Genomic DNA, 12,531 nt, shown 5'->3' with positions numbered 1-12,531 from the left:
TTAGAAGGTACTAAGGAAGCGGGAGAAAGATGAGTATTTTATATGTGTGTAGGGGCGGGGGGAGTGTGGGGCGAGCATCTGATCTGATCCTGTTCTCTGTAATCGTCATCTTTCATTTCACAAAGAAGGAGCAGTAGACTTTAATCCTGAAGAAAGGTACTCCACCACCTCTTAGTTTTATAATTTAAACTACCATTTTACTCTGTTCAAAGAGATAAATGATATCATAACACACAAATCAATTTAGGTTTGAATTCATGTTAGGAAAGTAAATATAACCACTGATATTTCCATAATAAATTTAATTTTCATTCAGCCTCTGTTTACAAGACTGCAGAATTCATTCCTTAAACCAAAATCCCATTAGCATATGTTAAAAAAAAATCCAGAGGAATAGTCCCCTTTTTGTTTTAAGGGTTTTTAAGTCAATTCATCCGTCCTGTTAGAGGGGAAACTGAAGGAGGTTTAATATATAAGAACTCATGTGATTGCCTCATAAATCACAAGATATAGGCAAAATAAGGACTTTGGGATTTCAGAGACAGATAAAAAACGTCTATGAAAAGACAACGTAACCTGATGGGCCATTGGAATATTGCCCTTACCTACACTGCTGCAGACACCAAATACAGCCCACAGATACGGGTTTTTCCACCTGCACAGGGTTTTTGGTTTTGTTTGTTCAGAAGGAGTCTTGCTCTGTAACCCAGGCTGGAGTGCAGTGGCGAGATCTCGGCTCACTGAAACCTCCGCCTCCCAGGTTCAAGCGATCCTCATGCCTCTGCTTCCAGAGCAGCTGAGATTACAGATATGCACCACTATGCCTGGCTATCTTTTGTATTTTTGGTAAAGACGGGGTTTAGCCATGTTGGCGGGGCTGGTCTTGAACTCCTGACCACAAGTGATCGGCCTGCCTCAGCCTCCCAAAATGCTGGGGTTACAGGCATGAGCCACCGTGCCCAGCCTGCATAGGGTTTTGAAAAATTAACTTAATTGCCTGCATTTAAAATTGGGAGATTTCATATTAAAATGTGGACTTCCAATTACCTTGAAAACCCAATTTCTGGCAACACGATGCCCACCCTCCAGCATGTCAGCAATCAGTGGAACTGCCCCCATGAGAGCGCCACTGTTCCCACTCCACTGGTTCTGTCACCATCCCAGTCCTACAGGTATTTGAAATTGAACCTCCTGATGGGCATCGAGGATTTATTAAAGGAAAGGGAGAGAGACAGAGAGAGAGAGAGACAGAGAGAGAAACAAGCCTGGCTGGTAACAGAAGTAGGAGCACCCTGGGAGGTCACACGTTCTTCTGTTAGTGGCCCAGCCAGTGTTAATACTTACCATCATCCCTCTTAGGAGGCAGGTAATGTTTGCAAACAAGGTGACAATTAAATTGCCGGACTCTTCCCTGCTTCCAGGCACCACTATAACTTTTCAGACAAATTAGAAGCCACCTCAGAAATGACCTTTCAGAGTTCTTGAGAGGCTGTTCAAGTCTGGAACACACACGTACATGCCACTACAAATGTTGAGATGCAAGGCATGCCCCATCTTTAAAGTCAACTTAAATGCTGGTACCATTCTGCTAAGCAAGCCACGGCCGCCACATGGCATACGGCTGTGATCAGGTGGGAATAGCTGAGCATGGGGGCAGCACTTGGGGAGGATACAGGGAACTGACCTGCCTCCCTGGGGTCCACTCTACTAGGAAGGGAGAGAGCCTTTTGCTCTCATCTCCTGTCCTGGGAATCACCCCATAGTTACCGTCAGGAACTATGCCTCGAAAGGGCACTACTTGGGGAATGAACCAGTGGCCTTGGCCTGTTTAACATTATGAGCTCATTAACTCACCAGAGTAGACACCAGCACAGGGAATGAAAAGAAGATATTGGAAACCTATGGCCTGGTGGTTGTGGGAAAGGATAGTTAATTGTGTTAAAAAAAAAAAAAAAAAAAAAGCAATTTGCAGAAGGTACACGTGTGAGGAAAATATCCGGAAGGATACACACCAAATGTCAACACTAACTCTCCCAGAGAATGACTGTTCGTTTACACAGTCTGCTCTGCTTGAGTGTTCTAAAGCAAGCAGGGATTGCTTTCATAGTTATAAAAACTCTTAAAATAGATGATTATAAAGTAGTCAATATAAAATATTCTTATAAAATACATGTTAGACGTAGAGATACATTTCTGCATTAAAAAGCTTATTTCTGTGTAATAGAACTATGAGGTAATTATTTTCTTCTTTGTAATTGTATCCTCCAAATTTTCTACTTTCATAATCTGGGAAAAAATAATAAACATTAATGAAAAATTTTAAGATAAATCTTGTATCTTAAATCATCTCTCACCCTCATCCTCTAACTCCTATATTTAACTGAAACAGAAAGTTCCTATTTGCCTTCCCCACCCTGATTTCCATATCCCATTCCCCGCTACAGTGTTTCCTCTCTCACATCTCCCTGTCATGACAGCATCTGTTGACATGGCCAGTGAGTGACAACATGTCAAACAGAATCCCAGCATTAAGACGTGCTCAGGAGTAATCCCTAAAGGAAGCTGGTTCCTAAATGTCACGTTTATCAAGCTCCCTTTTTGCCCCAATTGTCCACACCCACAACGTTCAGTAGAACTGAGACTCAAAGCAAAGGTCCTGGTGAAGATGACTGCAGAACATTTAGGTAGGCCGGGCACGGTGGCTCACGCCTATAATCCCAACCCTGAGGGAGGCCAGCGTGGGCAGATCACCTGAGGTCAGGAGTTCGAGACTGGCCTGGCCAACATGGTGAAACCCCGTCTCTACTAAAAATACAAAAATTAGCCAGGTGTGATGGCAGACACCTGTAGTCCCAGCTACTCGGGAGGCTGAGACAGGAGAATCACTCGAACCCTAGAGGCGGAGGTTGCAGTGAGCCAAGATCGTACCACTGCACTCCAGCCTGGGTGACACAGCAAGACTCTGTCTCAGAAAAAAAAAAAAAAAAAGAACATTGAGGTAAAGTACAAAGCCCCCAAAGAAGTCCTGTTTTATGATATTTTCCGGTCTGGGCTGGGGGGAACTTCAAATGTCTTTTTCTAGAGCATATTCTGGGTAAAGAGTGTGTGGCAAATTAGCTGAACTCTAGATAATGTGGCTGAATGATGTGCTACCCTCACTCACGAAACCTCTTACTGGGGTGTAATCATTGTGTCAACTAGAATGGCCCATAGGGTGCCCAGGTATTTGGTTCAATGTTATTCTGGGTGTGTCTGTGAGGCTGTTTCTGGAAGAGATGAGCATTCGAATGGGTAGACTGAGGAAAGCAGATGGCCCTCCCCAGTGTGGGTGGGCACCATTCAATCCACTGAGGGCCTGAACAGAACAAAAGGCAGAGGAACAGAGAATTTGCCTGTCTGCCTACTTGAGCTGAGCCCTCCATCTTCTCCCAGCCTGGACAAGGGCAGCTTCAACTTTGTCCCTTGCATCACAAAGGTCAGGAAATAACACAGAGATGGCAGCAAGGGTTGTTGGAACTGAGTGGGTGCTCGCAGCCGGTCACAACCCTCCCAAAGACCCAGATAGGCAAGGAAAAGAACCAAAGCTTCCCCACACCCATGCCTTCCCCACACCTAGCATCCAGGAAGGGGGAGAATGCAGAACAGCGGCCAAGGGTCTGGCATTTAGGGGCCACTGAGTTGTCTGTGGAGGACCACAGACACCACAGACAGTGCCGGTGAAGACCCAGTGACATAACCAGGGCAGGAGGCTGAGGTAGGACCAAGACCACAGGAGATCCAGGAAGGCTGCCACAGTGGCATTTGTGAAAGCTCTGCCCCAGCTCAGCAGCCACCCCTAGAGTGCCTGGCCTTCAAGATGAATATGATTGAAGTCACTGATTTTATTTCAAATGTTAGTGACCAGATCGCATTTTCCTGTATCACACAAATGAAGGCTAGAGATCAGAAATTAAAAACAGAAAATTAACACTCCTTGTACACCCAAGTCTATAGAAATGTGTACCACTCTAGAGAGAATGGATGAGAAGGTATCCTCCCCTTGCCACTGGAAGCACCCAAGGCCCTGCCACAGGTGACAGCCCCTGAGGGGTGGACTCTGAGGGTCCTATCTTGCCTCTGCCTCATCAGTTGCGAAGTCACCCAAAGCAACCAACAAGGTCTTGCTGGTGCCACCCCACAGTCTGGGGCAGGGACCTTATGACATGCCATTGCTGTCCGCCATTCAGTGTGCAGGGCCCTAATCTGTTTTCTGGCTCTCTTGGGACCTCACTAGTTTTTTCACCCTGCAGGCAGAACACAGAACCATGACGAGAGTTAGGCCCAGCAGCAGCCACTGTCCTGGCAGGAGCAAAAAGGACCAGATCTGAGTCACCACCTTCCTTGTTCCGGCTGGGCAGGGCCCTGGCCCCATTCCTCAAGGTCCACCTCTTCAGCCTACACTCTCTCAGGCGAAGGAAGCCTCCAACTCCCCTTTCCAGCCCCTTCTTGACAAAACTCACAGAATTAACCCCAGGAGCTTCTCCCAGCCTCCCAGGCAGCCAGCCTCCAGCACTCCTCCTGCTGTTTCTCCTCTTCTTTAACCCCTTACCTCTAGGGCGGACCCACTGTGGGTCAGTGCTTCTGAAGCCTCCTGGATGTGCGGGTGACTCTGGCCCCCTGCTGCCATCTCCATGCTCACAATGACACACAAGCCTGGGCAGGTGCTCCCATGAACCCCATGGCAGGAGTTCTCCCGTCCTTGCTGAGGAGGGAGGAGGGAGGAGGGTATTTTTTCCCCAAAGGGTTGAGAAATGACCAGATGGGCAGAGCTCTGGAGGGGCTGCCATGGGGTCCAAGGTCTTTGGGTGAGCACCTTCTCGGACTGTGAGAGGCAGGAGCAGGAGGTCCTGGGGCAGATATTCCAAGCTCAGCCTGGCTCCTGGTCCTATTACTGGCATTTAAGCCAGAATAGGACTCCCAGGGAGGGTGTGCACTAACTCCCCAAGGACAAGTGTGTGACCTTCTCTGAACCCCACTTTCCTTGACTATCAGAAGGGACACAGGCACTTTCAAGGGCTTTGGTGAACCGCGTAGGTGGCCCCAATAAATGGTAGCTGTTCCTATTTCCTCTCTCCAGCACTAGCTGTAATTCTCTGTGTCTTTTTCACAGCATCCTTAAAAAGACAGCTAATGCAGCAGGGCGTTAGGCTGAATACTTAGTATTTTACATATGCCCATCCCCCCACAAGACTGCGTTTAACAAAACTGCACATAACTCTTTATTTCCCTTAACATAACATGGGGACCAGGTGCAGTGGCTCACGCCTATAATCCCAGCACTTTGAGAGGCCAGTTCAGGAAGACAGCTTTGAGGCAGGAGAATAGGGTCTGGAGGCAGGGAACCTACAGCCAATTTGTGCTGAATTCCTAGAACGGAATCAAAAGGAAAACTCCATCTCTTCACACCCAAGTAACAAAAGGATCAAAGGCTACTCCCTTTGCAAACCTACCCCCCACTTTTCTGCCTTGCAGATGAAAAATGAAAGTATCTCTGATTGGTCCCCTCCTGCAACCAGTCAGACTGGTTGCAGGCCAAGTCTTCATGTGTAACTTCGTAATTTCACTTCAGCCTCTGATTGGTCATCTTCCACAACTAATCAAACTGGTTGCAGGCCACTACTTCATTTACATAGGTGCTAACCAAGTAACAAATGGGAAACCTCTAGAGGGCATTTAAGCCCCAGAAAACTCTGTAACCAGCACTCATGAGCCACTTACACAAGTCCACTCCCACTCTGTGGGGTGTACTTTTATTTCAATAAATTTGTGCTTTTGTTGCTTCATTCTTTCATTGCTTTGTACATTTATTTTTGTCCAATTCTTTATTCAAAACGCCAAGAACCTGGAGGCCTCATAGTCAAGACCCTCCACCAGTAACAGCTTGAGGCCAGAATTTCAAGACCAGCCCAGGCAACACAGCAAGATCCCATCTCTACAAAAAAAAAAAAACAAAAAACAAAAATTAGCTGGGTATGGTGGTGCACGCCTGTAGTCCCAGCTATTCAAGAGGGTCCTTCGAGCCCTGGAGTTCAAGGCTACAGTGAACTACAATCACACTATTGTACTCCAACCTGGGCAACAGAGTGAGACCATGTCTCAGAATAAATGAATGAATAAAAATGACATAGGAAATATGTTGTAGCAGGACGAGCCACAGACAAAAACCCCTCAGACACCGAGTTGTGAAAGGAAAAGGCTTTATTCAGCTGGGTGCATCGGCAGACTCACATCTCCAAAAACCGAGCTCCCTGAGTGAGCAATTCCTGTCCCTTTTAAGGGCTCACAACTCTAAGGAGGTCCGCGTGAGAGGGTCGTGTGATTGACTGAGCAAGCAGTGGGTACGTGACTGGGGGCTGCATGCACTGGTAATCAGAATGGAACAGAACAGGACGGGGATTTTCACGATGCTTTTCCATACAACGTCTGAAATCTATAGATAGCACGAGCAGCTAGGTCAGGGGTTGATCTTTAACTACCAGGGCGCGGTGCTGGACTGTCTGCCTATGGATTCCATTTCTGCCTTTTAGTTTTTACTTCTTCTTTCTTTGGAGGCAGAAATTGGGCATAAGACAATATGAGGGGTGGTCTCCTCCCTTAATGTAAGGAAATTTTTGTAGAGATCTACTTCAAAAGTTGTGTAATTTGTTGACCCTGCTAGGTACCAGGAATTGTGTATGTGCTTTATAGACATAATCTTACAACTCTGAGAGTGGATATTATTTTACAAATGAGGACAAAGAGTCATTCAGATACTATCACCTCTGTTTTATACATGAGTAAACTGAGATGCCAGGAAGTTAGGTCATTAATAACAACAACAGATAATATTAACTATTCTGTTTACAAATGTGAAATAAAAATATAAATGTGTGTGCACACATGATTGCCGGGCACATACTAAGCATTAAACACGTCTTAATGACTTAATACTACAAGGAGTTTTTACTTAATCATCCCAACAACCCTGTGAAGAAGGTATTTTTATTATCTACATTTTACACATGAGGAAATCAGGTCATAGAGAGGTTAAACAAATTGCCTTGGTCACATAGTTCCTAAGTGGTGGAAAAGAGATTTGAACTCAAGCAGGCCAAATCTCAACTACTTCAATATTCTGCTCAGTCTCACAGCGGGTAAGTGGTAGAGGTAGAATGTGAAACTGTATCTGACTCCAAAGCCCACATTCTTGACCCACCTTGATATTAATAATTTGTGAGGATCATAATTCATTTACTCAGAGAAAGCTCACACAGCCTCTGTGTTCTGGTGGGGACTGAGTCCACACTGACCCCCTGAGACTCTCTGGACTGTGCCTTATTCATAAGCCTGTAGGTAGCAATGCTGTGACAGACAGCCAAACAAAATAAGCTAGACAGTTAGGATTCCATGAATAATAATATCCATGCCCTTCAGACTCTAGAGTAATGCTGCTCTCAAAATTCAGATGTTGTAGTTTCTAATGCAATTCTAATTTGTTCTCCAAATGAATGTGAACTTTCCCTCCTCCACACCCTCAGAGCATTTATTGGACTTTCTCAGAATATGGACTTTTTCCATATTCTGGTTACTGGAGGACTACTCTTCTCACCCCTTCTAGAACTAATGCCTTGAGAATTGTATGGTTAAAAGATGAATTTGGGTGCTGTATAAGAGGCACCTCCAAATAACAATGGCTTAAACATGGTGGAAGTTTGTTTCTTGCTCACATAATGGTACAGCTGCAGAGTGTGGGGCTGGAGGGAGGCTCTGCTCCACAGTGTTATGCAGGGATCAAAGCATCTCCCATCTGTGGCTCTGCCATCTCCAGAGGACTGCCTTCAGCTGTCCACAATGGCTCAACGCCTTATAAGGGGTAAAGGTGGAAAGGAAGGGCAAGCCCCTGCCTTTTAAAGACAGAACCAAGTTAGAAGTTCTGTTATTATAATACCAAAGAAAGGGAGAACAGATAATGAAAGGAAATTAGCCATCTCAAGCGGCCATGCCTTAGGAAATACGTTCAGAATGATGTTATATGCATGCAGACGTTTCTTCATTTAACAAAGATAAATAAAATGCCACTATATTTCAGATCCAATGCAAGGCATTTATAAACAATGGATGAATAAATGAATGAGTCCCTTTTTTGGAAAAGCAATCTGGAGGTAAGGCCATGAAAATTTCATGAGGGCAAATAATTTAAAAGATGGACACAAGTAATTTCTTCCCATAGAAGGTTGTAGATACTAACAGATATATTTTAAACTGAACTTTTTGTGGCTTGCTGAAAAATATGGAAAATCAATTATAAAGAAAGTAAACAAACAGCCCTGATTTATCAGGCTGTGCTGCCACCAGCAAAATATATTCCAGAGTCTCAGTCCTGAATTTTTACTTTGATGACTTTTTGTGTATTTTATTCTGAAATATATTTTTATTTTTCCCTACACACAAAAAAACACACAAATTGTCACTTGTTGCATTTAGACAAATACATGGGTCCAAAACTGAATTCCTTCTGTGTCTTGTATAAGATAAACACTCAGGGGATTTCACCTGGGAGAGGTGCCAAAAGTCCAAATCCAATTTATTATGATTTCTAAATAATACATAAACCACCACATAAAGCCTTTAATAATAATGTTGGTTGAGCTGCCACTGGAATGCATCACTGTTGTCAGACATAGACATCACCAACTCAGCTTTTCTCATTTCCCAAATTCCATTAAGATTCATCTCCACCATCTTCCCAGATGGTGCCATCACCCTCTCCACCTCTTCCCACCATAAAAAAAGTCCAACAAATGTTTTGCACTTAGCATTTTAACTAAAATGCTAATAGTAATATGAATAGTAATACTAAAGCACAAAATTTTTAAATTCAAATGTTAAGAGATAGTGAAAGTTTTGCACTGAATTCAAGTGAAGTTGTATTTAATTAGAGTAAGGTTTTCAGAACTTAGGCTTTAGGTTTCAAAGAGGCAGAGGTAGGTCTTGGGAATTTATATTTGCTTCCCCCATGCTGTTAAATTGTGATGTTTTTCTCTACATTCATTGCTCCTAAGAACCCTGATTTAATTTCTCGTTTCCCTCCTTGGCACACAGATCTGCTATATTTACACACTGCTATTTCCCAGAGAACAGCTGCTATGCCCAGTCCAACAGCTTTCTTTCCTCCAAATGCATTGGGCTTAATAAAAAGGAGTAATTCCTAGGTAGCAGTAAATTCCTTAATAAAAAGGAATAATTCCTAGGCAGTAAGACTTCCCCATCTAGGGGAAACGAAGCATTGTCCCTCAGAAAGAATTTTGCAATCCTCATTTTATGTAACGGAATTCAATACACATTTATTTAGCTATTGCAGAGAAAGTACTTGGCAGTTGCTCTGGCATATAGTTACTATTTGCTTAAAACTTACTATAATGAAGGCAAAATTCTAAGTCCACTGAGGAACACTGCAACTCACCGGTTTATTAAAAATACTCATAGATCATTAACTATCCATTTATTCATTAACATATATTTATGGAGCAAGTACTAAGTGCTAGACATCATTCTGTTTCCAAAACAAACATGGCCCCTACTTTCATGGATCTTCCAAGCTAGTGGGAAAGGCAGACAACCAAACAATAGCGCAAATGAATGTAAAACTAATTGTCAAATTGGAAAAGTGTTACAACTCGTATAAAGCCTGCGTCTCTGTGGTTCAATTTCCTAGCACGGTCACAGTCAAAGAAACACAATCTACCAAATAAAACTACTTTCAGTAGGGTTCAGGTCTCTGTCAAGGTCATGAAAAACAAGTCAAGACTGAGAAATGGTCACAGACCAGGAGACTGGGGAGATGTGAAAACTAAATATAATGCACCGCCCTGGATTGGAACAGGAAGAAGATATGAATAGAAAAACTGGTAAAACCAAATAAAATCTGGAGTTGGATTAATGAACTATATAGTCTGGTTACTGAAACTAACCAAAGTCAGTTTCTCTGTTTTGACAAATGTGACATGGTAATGTAAGATGTTAACAATGGTGTAAATTGGGTAAGGGGCATATGGAAATCCTCTCTACTATCTTTGCAACCTTTCTGTAAATCTAAAATTATTTCAAAATAAGAAATTTTTTTTGAATTTTTTTTTGAGACGGAGTTTCGCTCTTGTTGCCCCAGGCTGGAGTGCAGTGACGCAATCTCAGCTGCCTCCCGAGTTCAAGCGATTCTCCTGCCTCAGCCTCCCAAGTAGCTGAGATCACAGTTGCCTACCACCACGCCCGGCTATTTTTCTGTATTTTTAGTAGAGATGAGGTTTCACCTTGTTGGCCAGACTGGTCTCGAACTCCTGACCTCAGGTGATCCACCTGCCTCGGCCTCCCAAAATGCTGGGATTACAGGCATGAGCCACCGCGCCTGGCCTAGAAATATATATATATTTTAAAAGCTCATATCTTTGAGTTCTCAAAAATGCATAATGGTAAATAACCATAGGCCATAGTAACACTTATAAAAGTCTCTGTTTGTGATTTATCTCTTAGGTTAGTTATCTATGGCTTTGTAATAAATTAACCCCAAACTTATCATAAATCTGGGAATGCCTCAGCTTAAAGCATCTTCAAGGCTCAGCTGGGACTGGAGAATCCAACACAAAGCTCACTCATGTGGTTGTTGGCAGCCTCAGCTTCTTGCTGGTCATCGGCTGGAGGCTTCAGTACTTCACCCTGTGACCTTCCCACATACAGCAGCCTGATGGCTGCTGGCTTTCCCCAAAGTAAGTGATCTGACAGAGCAAGAACACACGTGCAAGACGGAAGCCACAGTCCTTTTATGGCCTAACTCAGAAGTGACAAACCATCATTTCTCCATACTCCACTCATTAGAGGCAAGACACTATGTACAGCCTTACACACAAGGAAAGAGAAATTAAGCTCTGCCTCTTTAAGCAAGCAAAATCAAAGAATTTGGGGTTTTGTGTTGTTGTTTTGGTTTTGTTTTTTGGGGTTTGGTTTTGTTTTTTTCAGAAGGAGTCTAGCTCTGTCATCCAGGCTGGGGTGCAGTGGTGCAATCTTGGCTCACTGCAACCTCTGCCTCCTGAGTTCAAGCAATTCTCATGCCTCGACCTCCAGAGTAGCTGGAATTACAGGCGCGTGCCACTACACCTGGCTAATTTTTTTGTATTTTTAGTAGAGACAGAGTTTCGCCATGTTGGCCAGGCTGGTCTCGAACTCCTGACTTCAGGTGATCTGCCGGTCTCAGCCTCCCAAAGTGCTGGGATTATGGGCATGAGCCACTGCCCCTGGCCAAATAATTTGTTTTTAAAACTGCCACACCTCTACTCCCTCCAGTACTCCCACCAAAATCACACACACACACAAAAAAAAAGGTACAAAAACTAGCATAAAGTCACAAAGACAAGGAAATCTGAGAAGCCAGCAGCAACAAAAATCCAGAACCGGGAAATCAGGAAACTGAATCACACTTAGAAGATACAAGGAAGCCTAATTGTGAGCCAACAGTAGCGAAGCCAGGAGGCCACACAACCTGCACCTCAGAATCTCAGCACATCACGCCAATCAGCAGCACCGGGTACTGCTGGGAATGGGGTGAAGGAGTAAGCTGACAATTCTAGGACTGGATGGGAGTCTATTTAAGAAGCAGTTTTACACTAGCTTCGGCAGCACATATGCTAAAATGGGAACAATACAGAGAAGATTAGCACAGCCCCTACGCAAGGATGATACGCAAATTTATAAAGCATTCCATATTTTGTTTCGCCAATCAACATTGCAAGTGAAGTAAAGTCTGTTGAAATGCACCATGAAGCTCTGAGTGAAGCTCTTCCTGGGGACAAGGTGGGCCTCAAGGTCAAGAATGTGTCTGTCAAAGATATTTGTCGTGGCAACGTTGCTGGTGACCACAAAAATGATCCACCAGTGGACGCAGCCAGTTTCACTGCTCAGGTGATTATCCTGAGCCACCCAGGCCAAATCGGTGCAGGCTATGCCCCTGTACTGGATTGTCACACAGCTCACGTTGCATGCAAGTTTGCTGAGCTGAAGGAAAAGATTGATCGTTGTTCTGGTAAGAAGCCGGAAGATGGCCCTAAATGCTTGAAGTCTGGTGATGCTGCCATTGTTGATATGGTTCCTTATGAGCCCATGTGTGTTGAGAGCTTCTCAGACTATCCTCCTCCGGGTTATTTTGCTGTTTGTGATGTGAGACAGACAGTTGTCATGGGTGTCATCAAAGCAATGAACAAGAAGGCTGCTGGAGCTGTCAAGGTCACCAAGTCTGCCCAGAAAGCTCAGAGGGCCAAATGAATATCATCCCTAATACCTGCCACCCCAATCCTAACCTGTGGTGGAAGAATGGTCTCAGAACTGTTTGTTTCAATTGGCCATTTAAGTTTAATAGTAAAATAATGGTTAATGATAACAATGCACCATAAATCCCTCAGAAAGAAAGAAGAATGTTTTGTGGACCACTGCTTTTTTTTTTTTTTTTTTCACATGTAGCAGGTTTAA

The 12,531-nt window shown here is 43.9% G+C and overlaps 1 non-coding gene and 1 pseudogene across 1 annotated transcript; both read left to right on the top strand.

Moving 5' to 3' along the window:
• The first annotated feature begins 7,748 nt into the window (after positions 1 to 7,748).
• LOC103216823 (elongation factor 1-alpha 1 pseudogene) lies at positions 7,749 to 12,327 on the top strand (annotated as a pseudogene).
• On the top strand, positions 11,665 to 11,776 carry LOC119628273 (U6 spliceosomal RNA). Its single transcript, XR_005244562.2, has one exon. It is a non-coding gene; the product is annotated as a U6 spliceosomal RNA (small nuclear RNA).
• Positions 12,328 to 12,531: the final 204 nt, after the last annotated feature.

The sequence above is a fragment of the Chlorocebus sabaeus genome, chromosome 9 (assembly GCF_047675955.1).
Source record: "Chlorocebus sabaeus isolate Y175 chromosome 9, mChlSab1.0.hap1, whole genome shotgun sequence".
Taxonomy (NCBI): Eukaryota; Metazoa; Chordata; class Mammalia; order Primates; family Cercopithecidae; genus Chlorocebus; species Chlorocebus sabaeus.
Note: the sequence above shows the minus strand (reverse complement) of the source record. Positions and strands in the feature narration are given on the sequence as shown.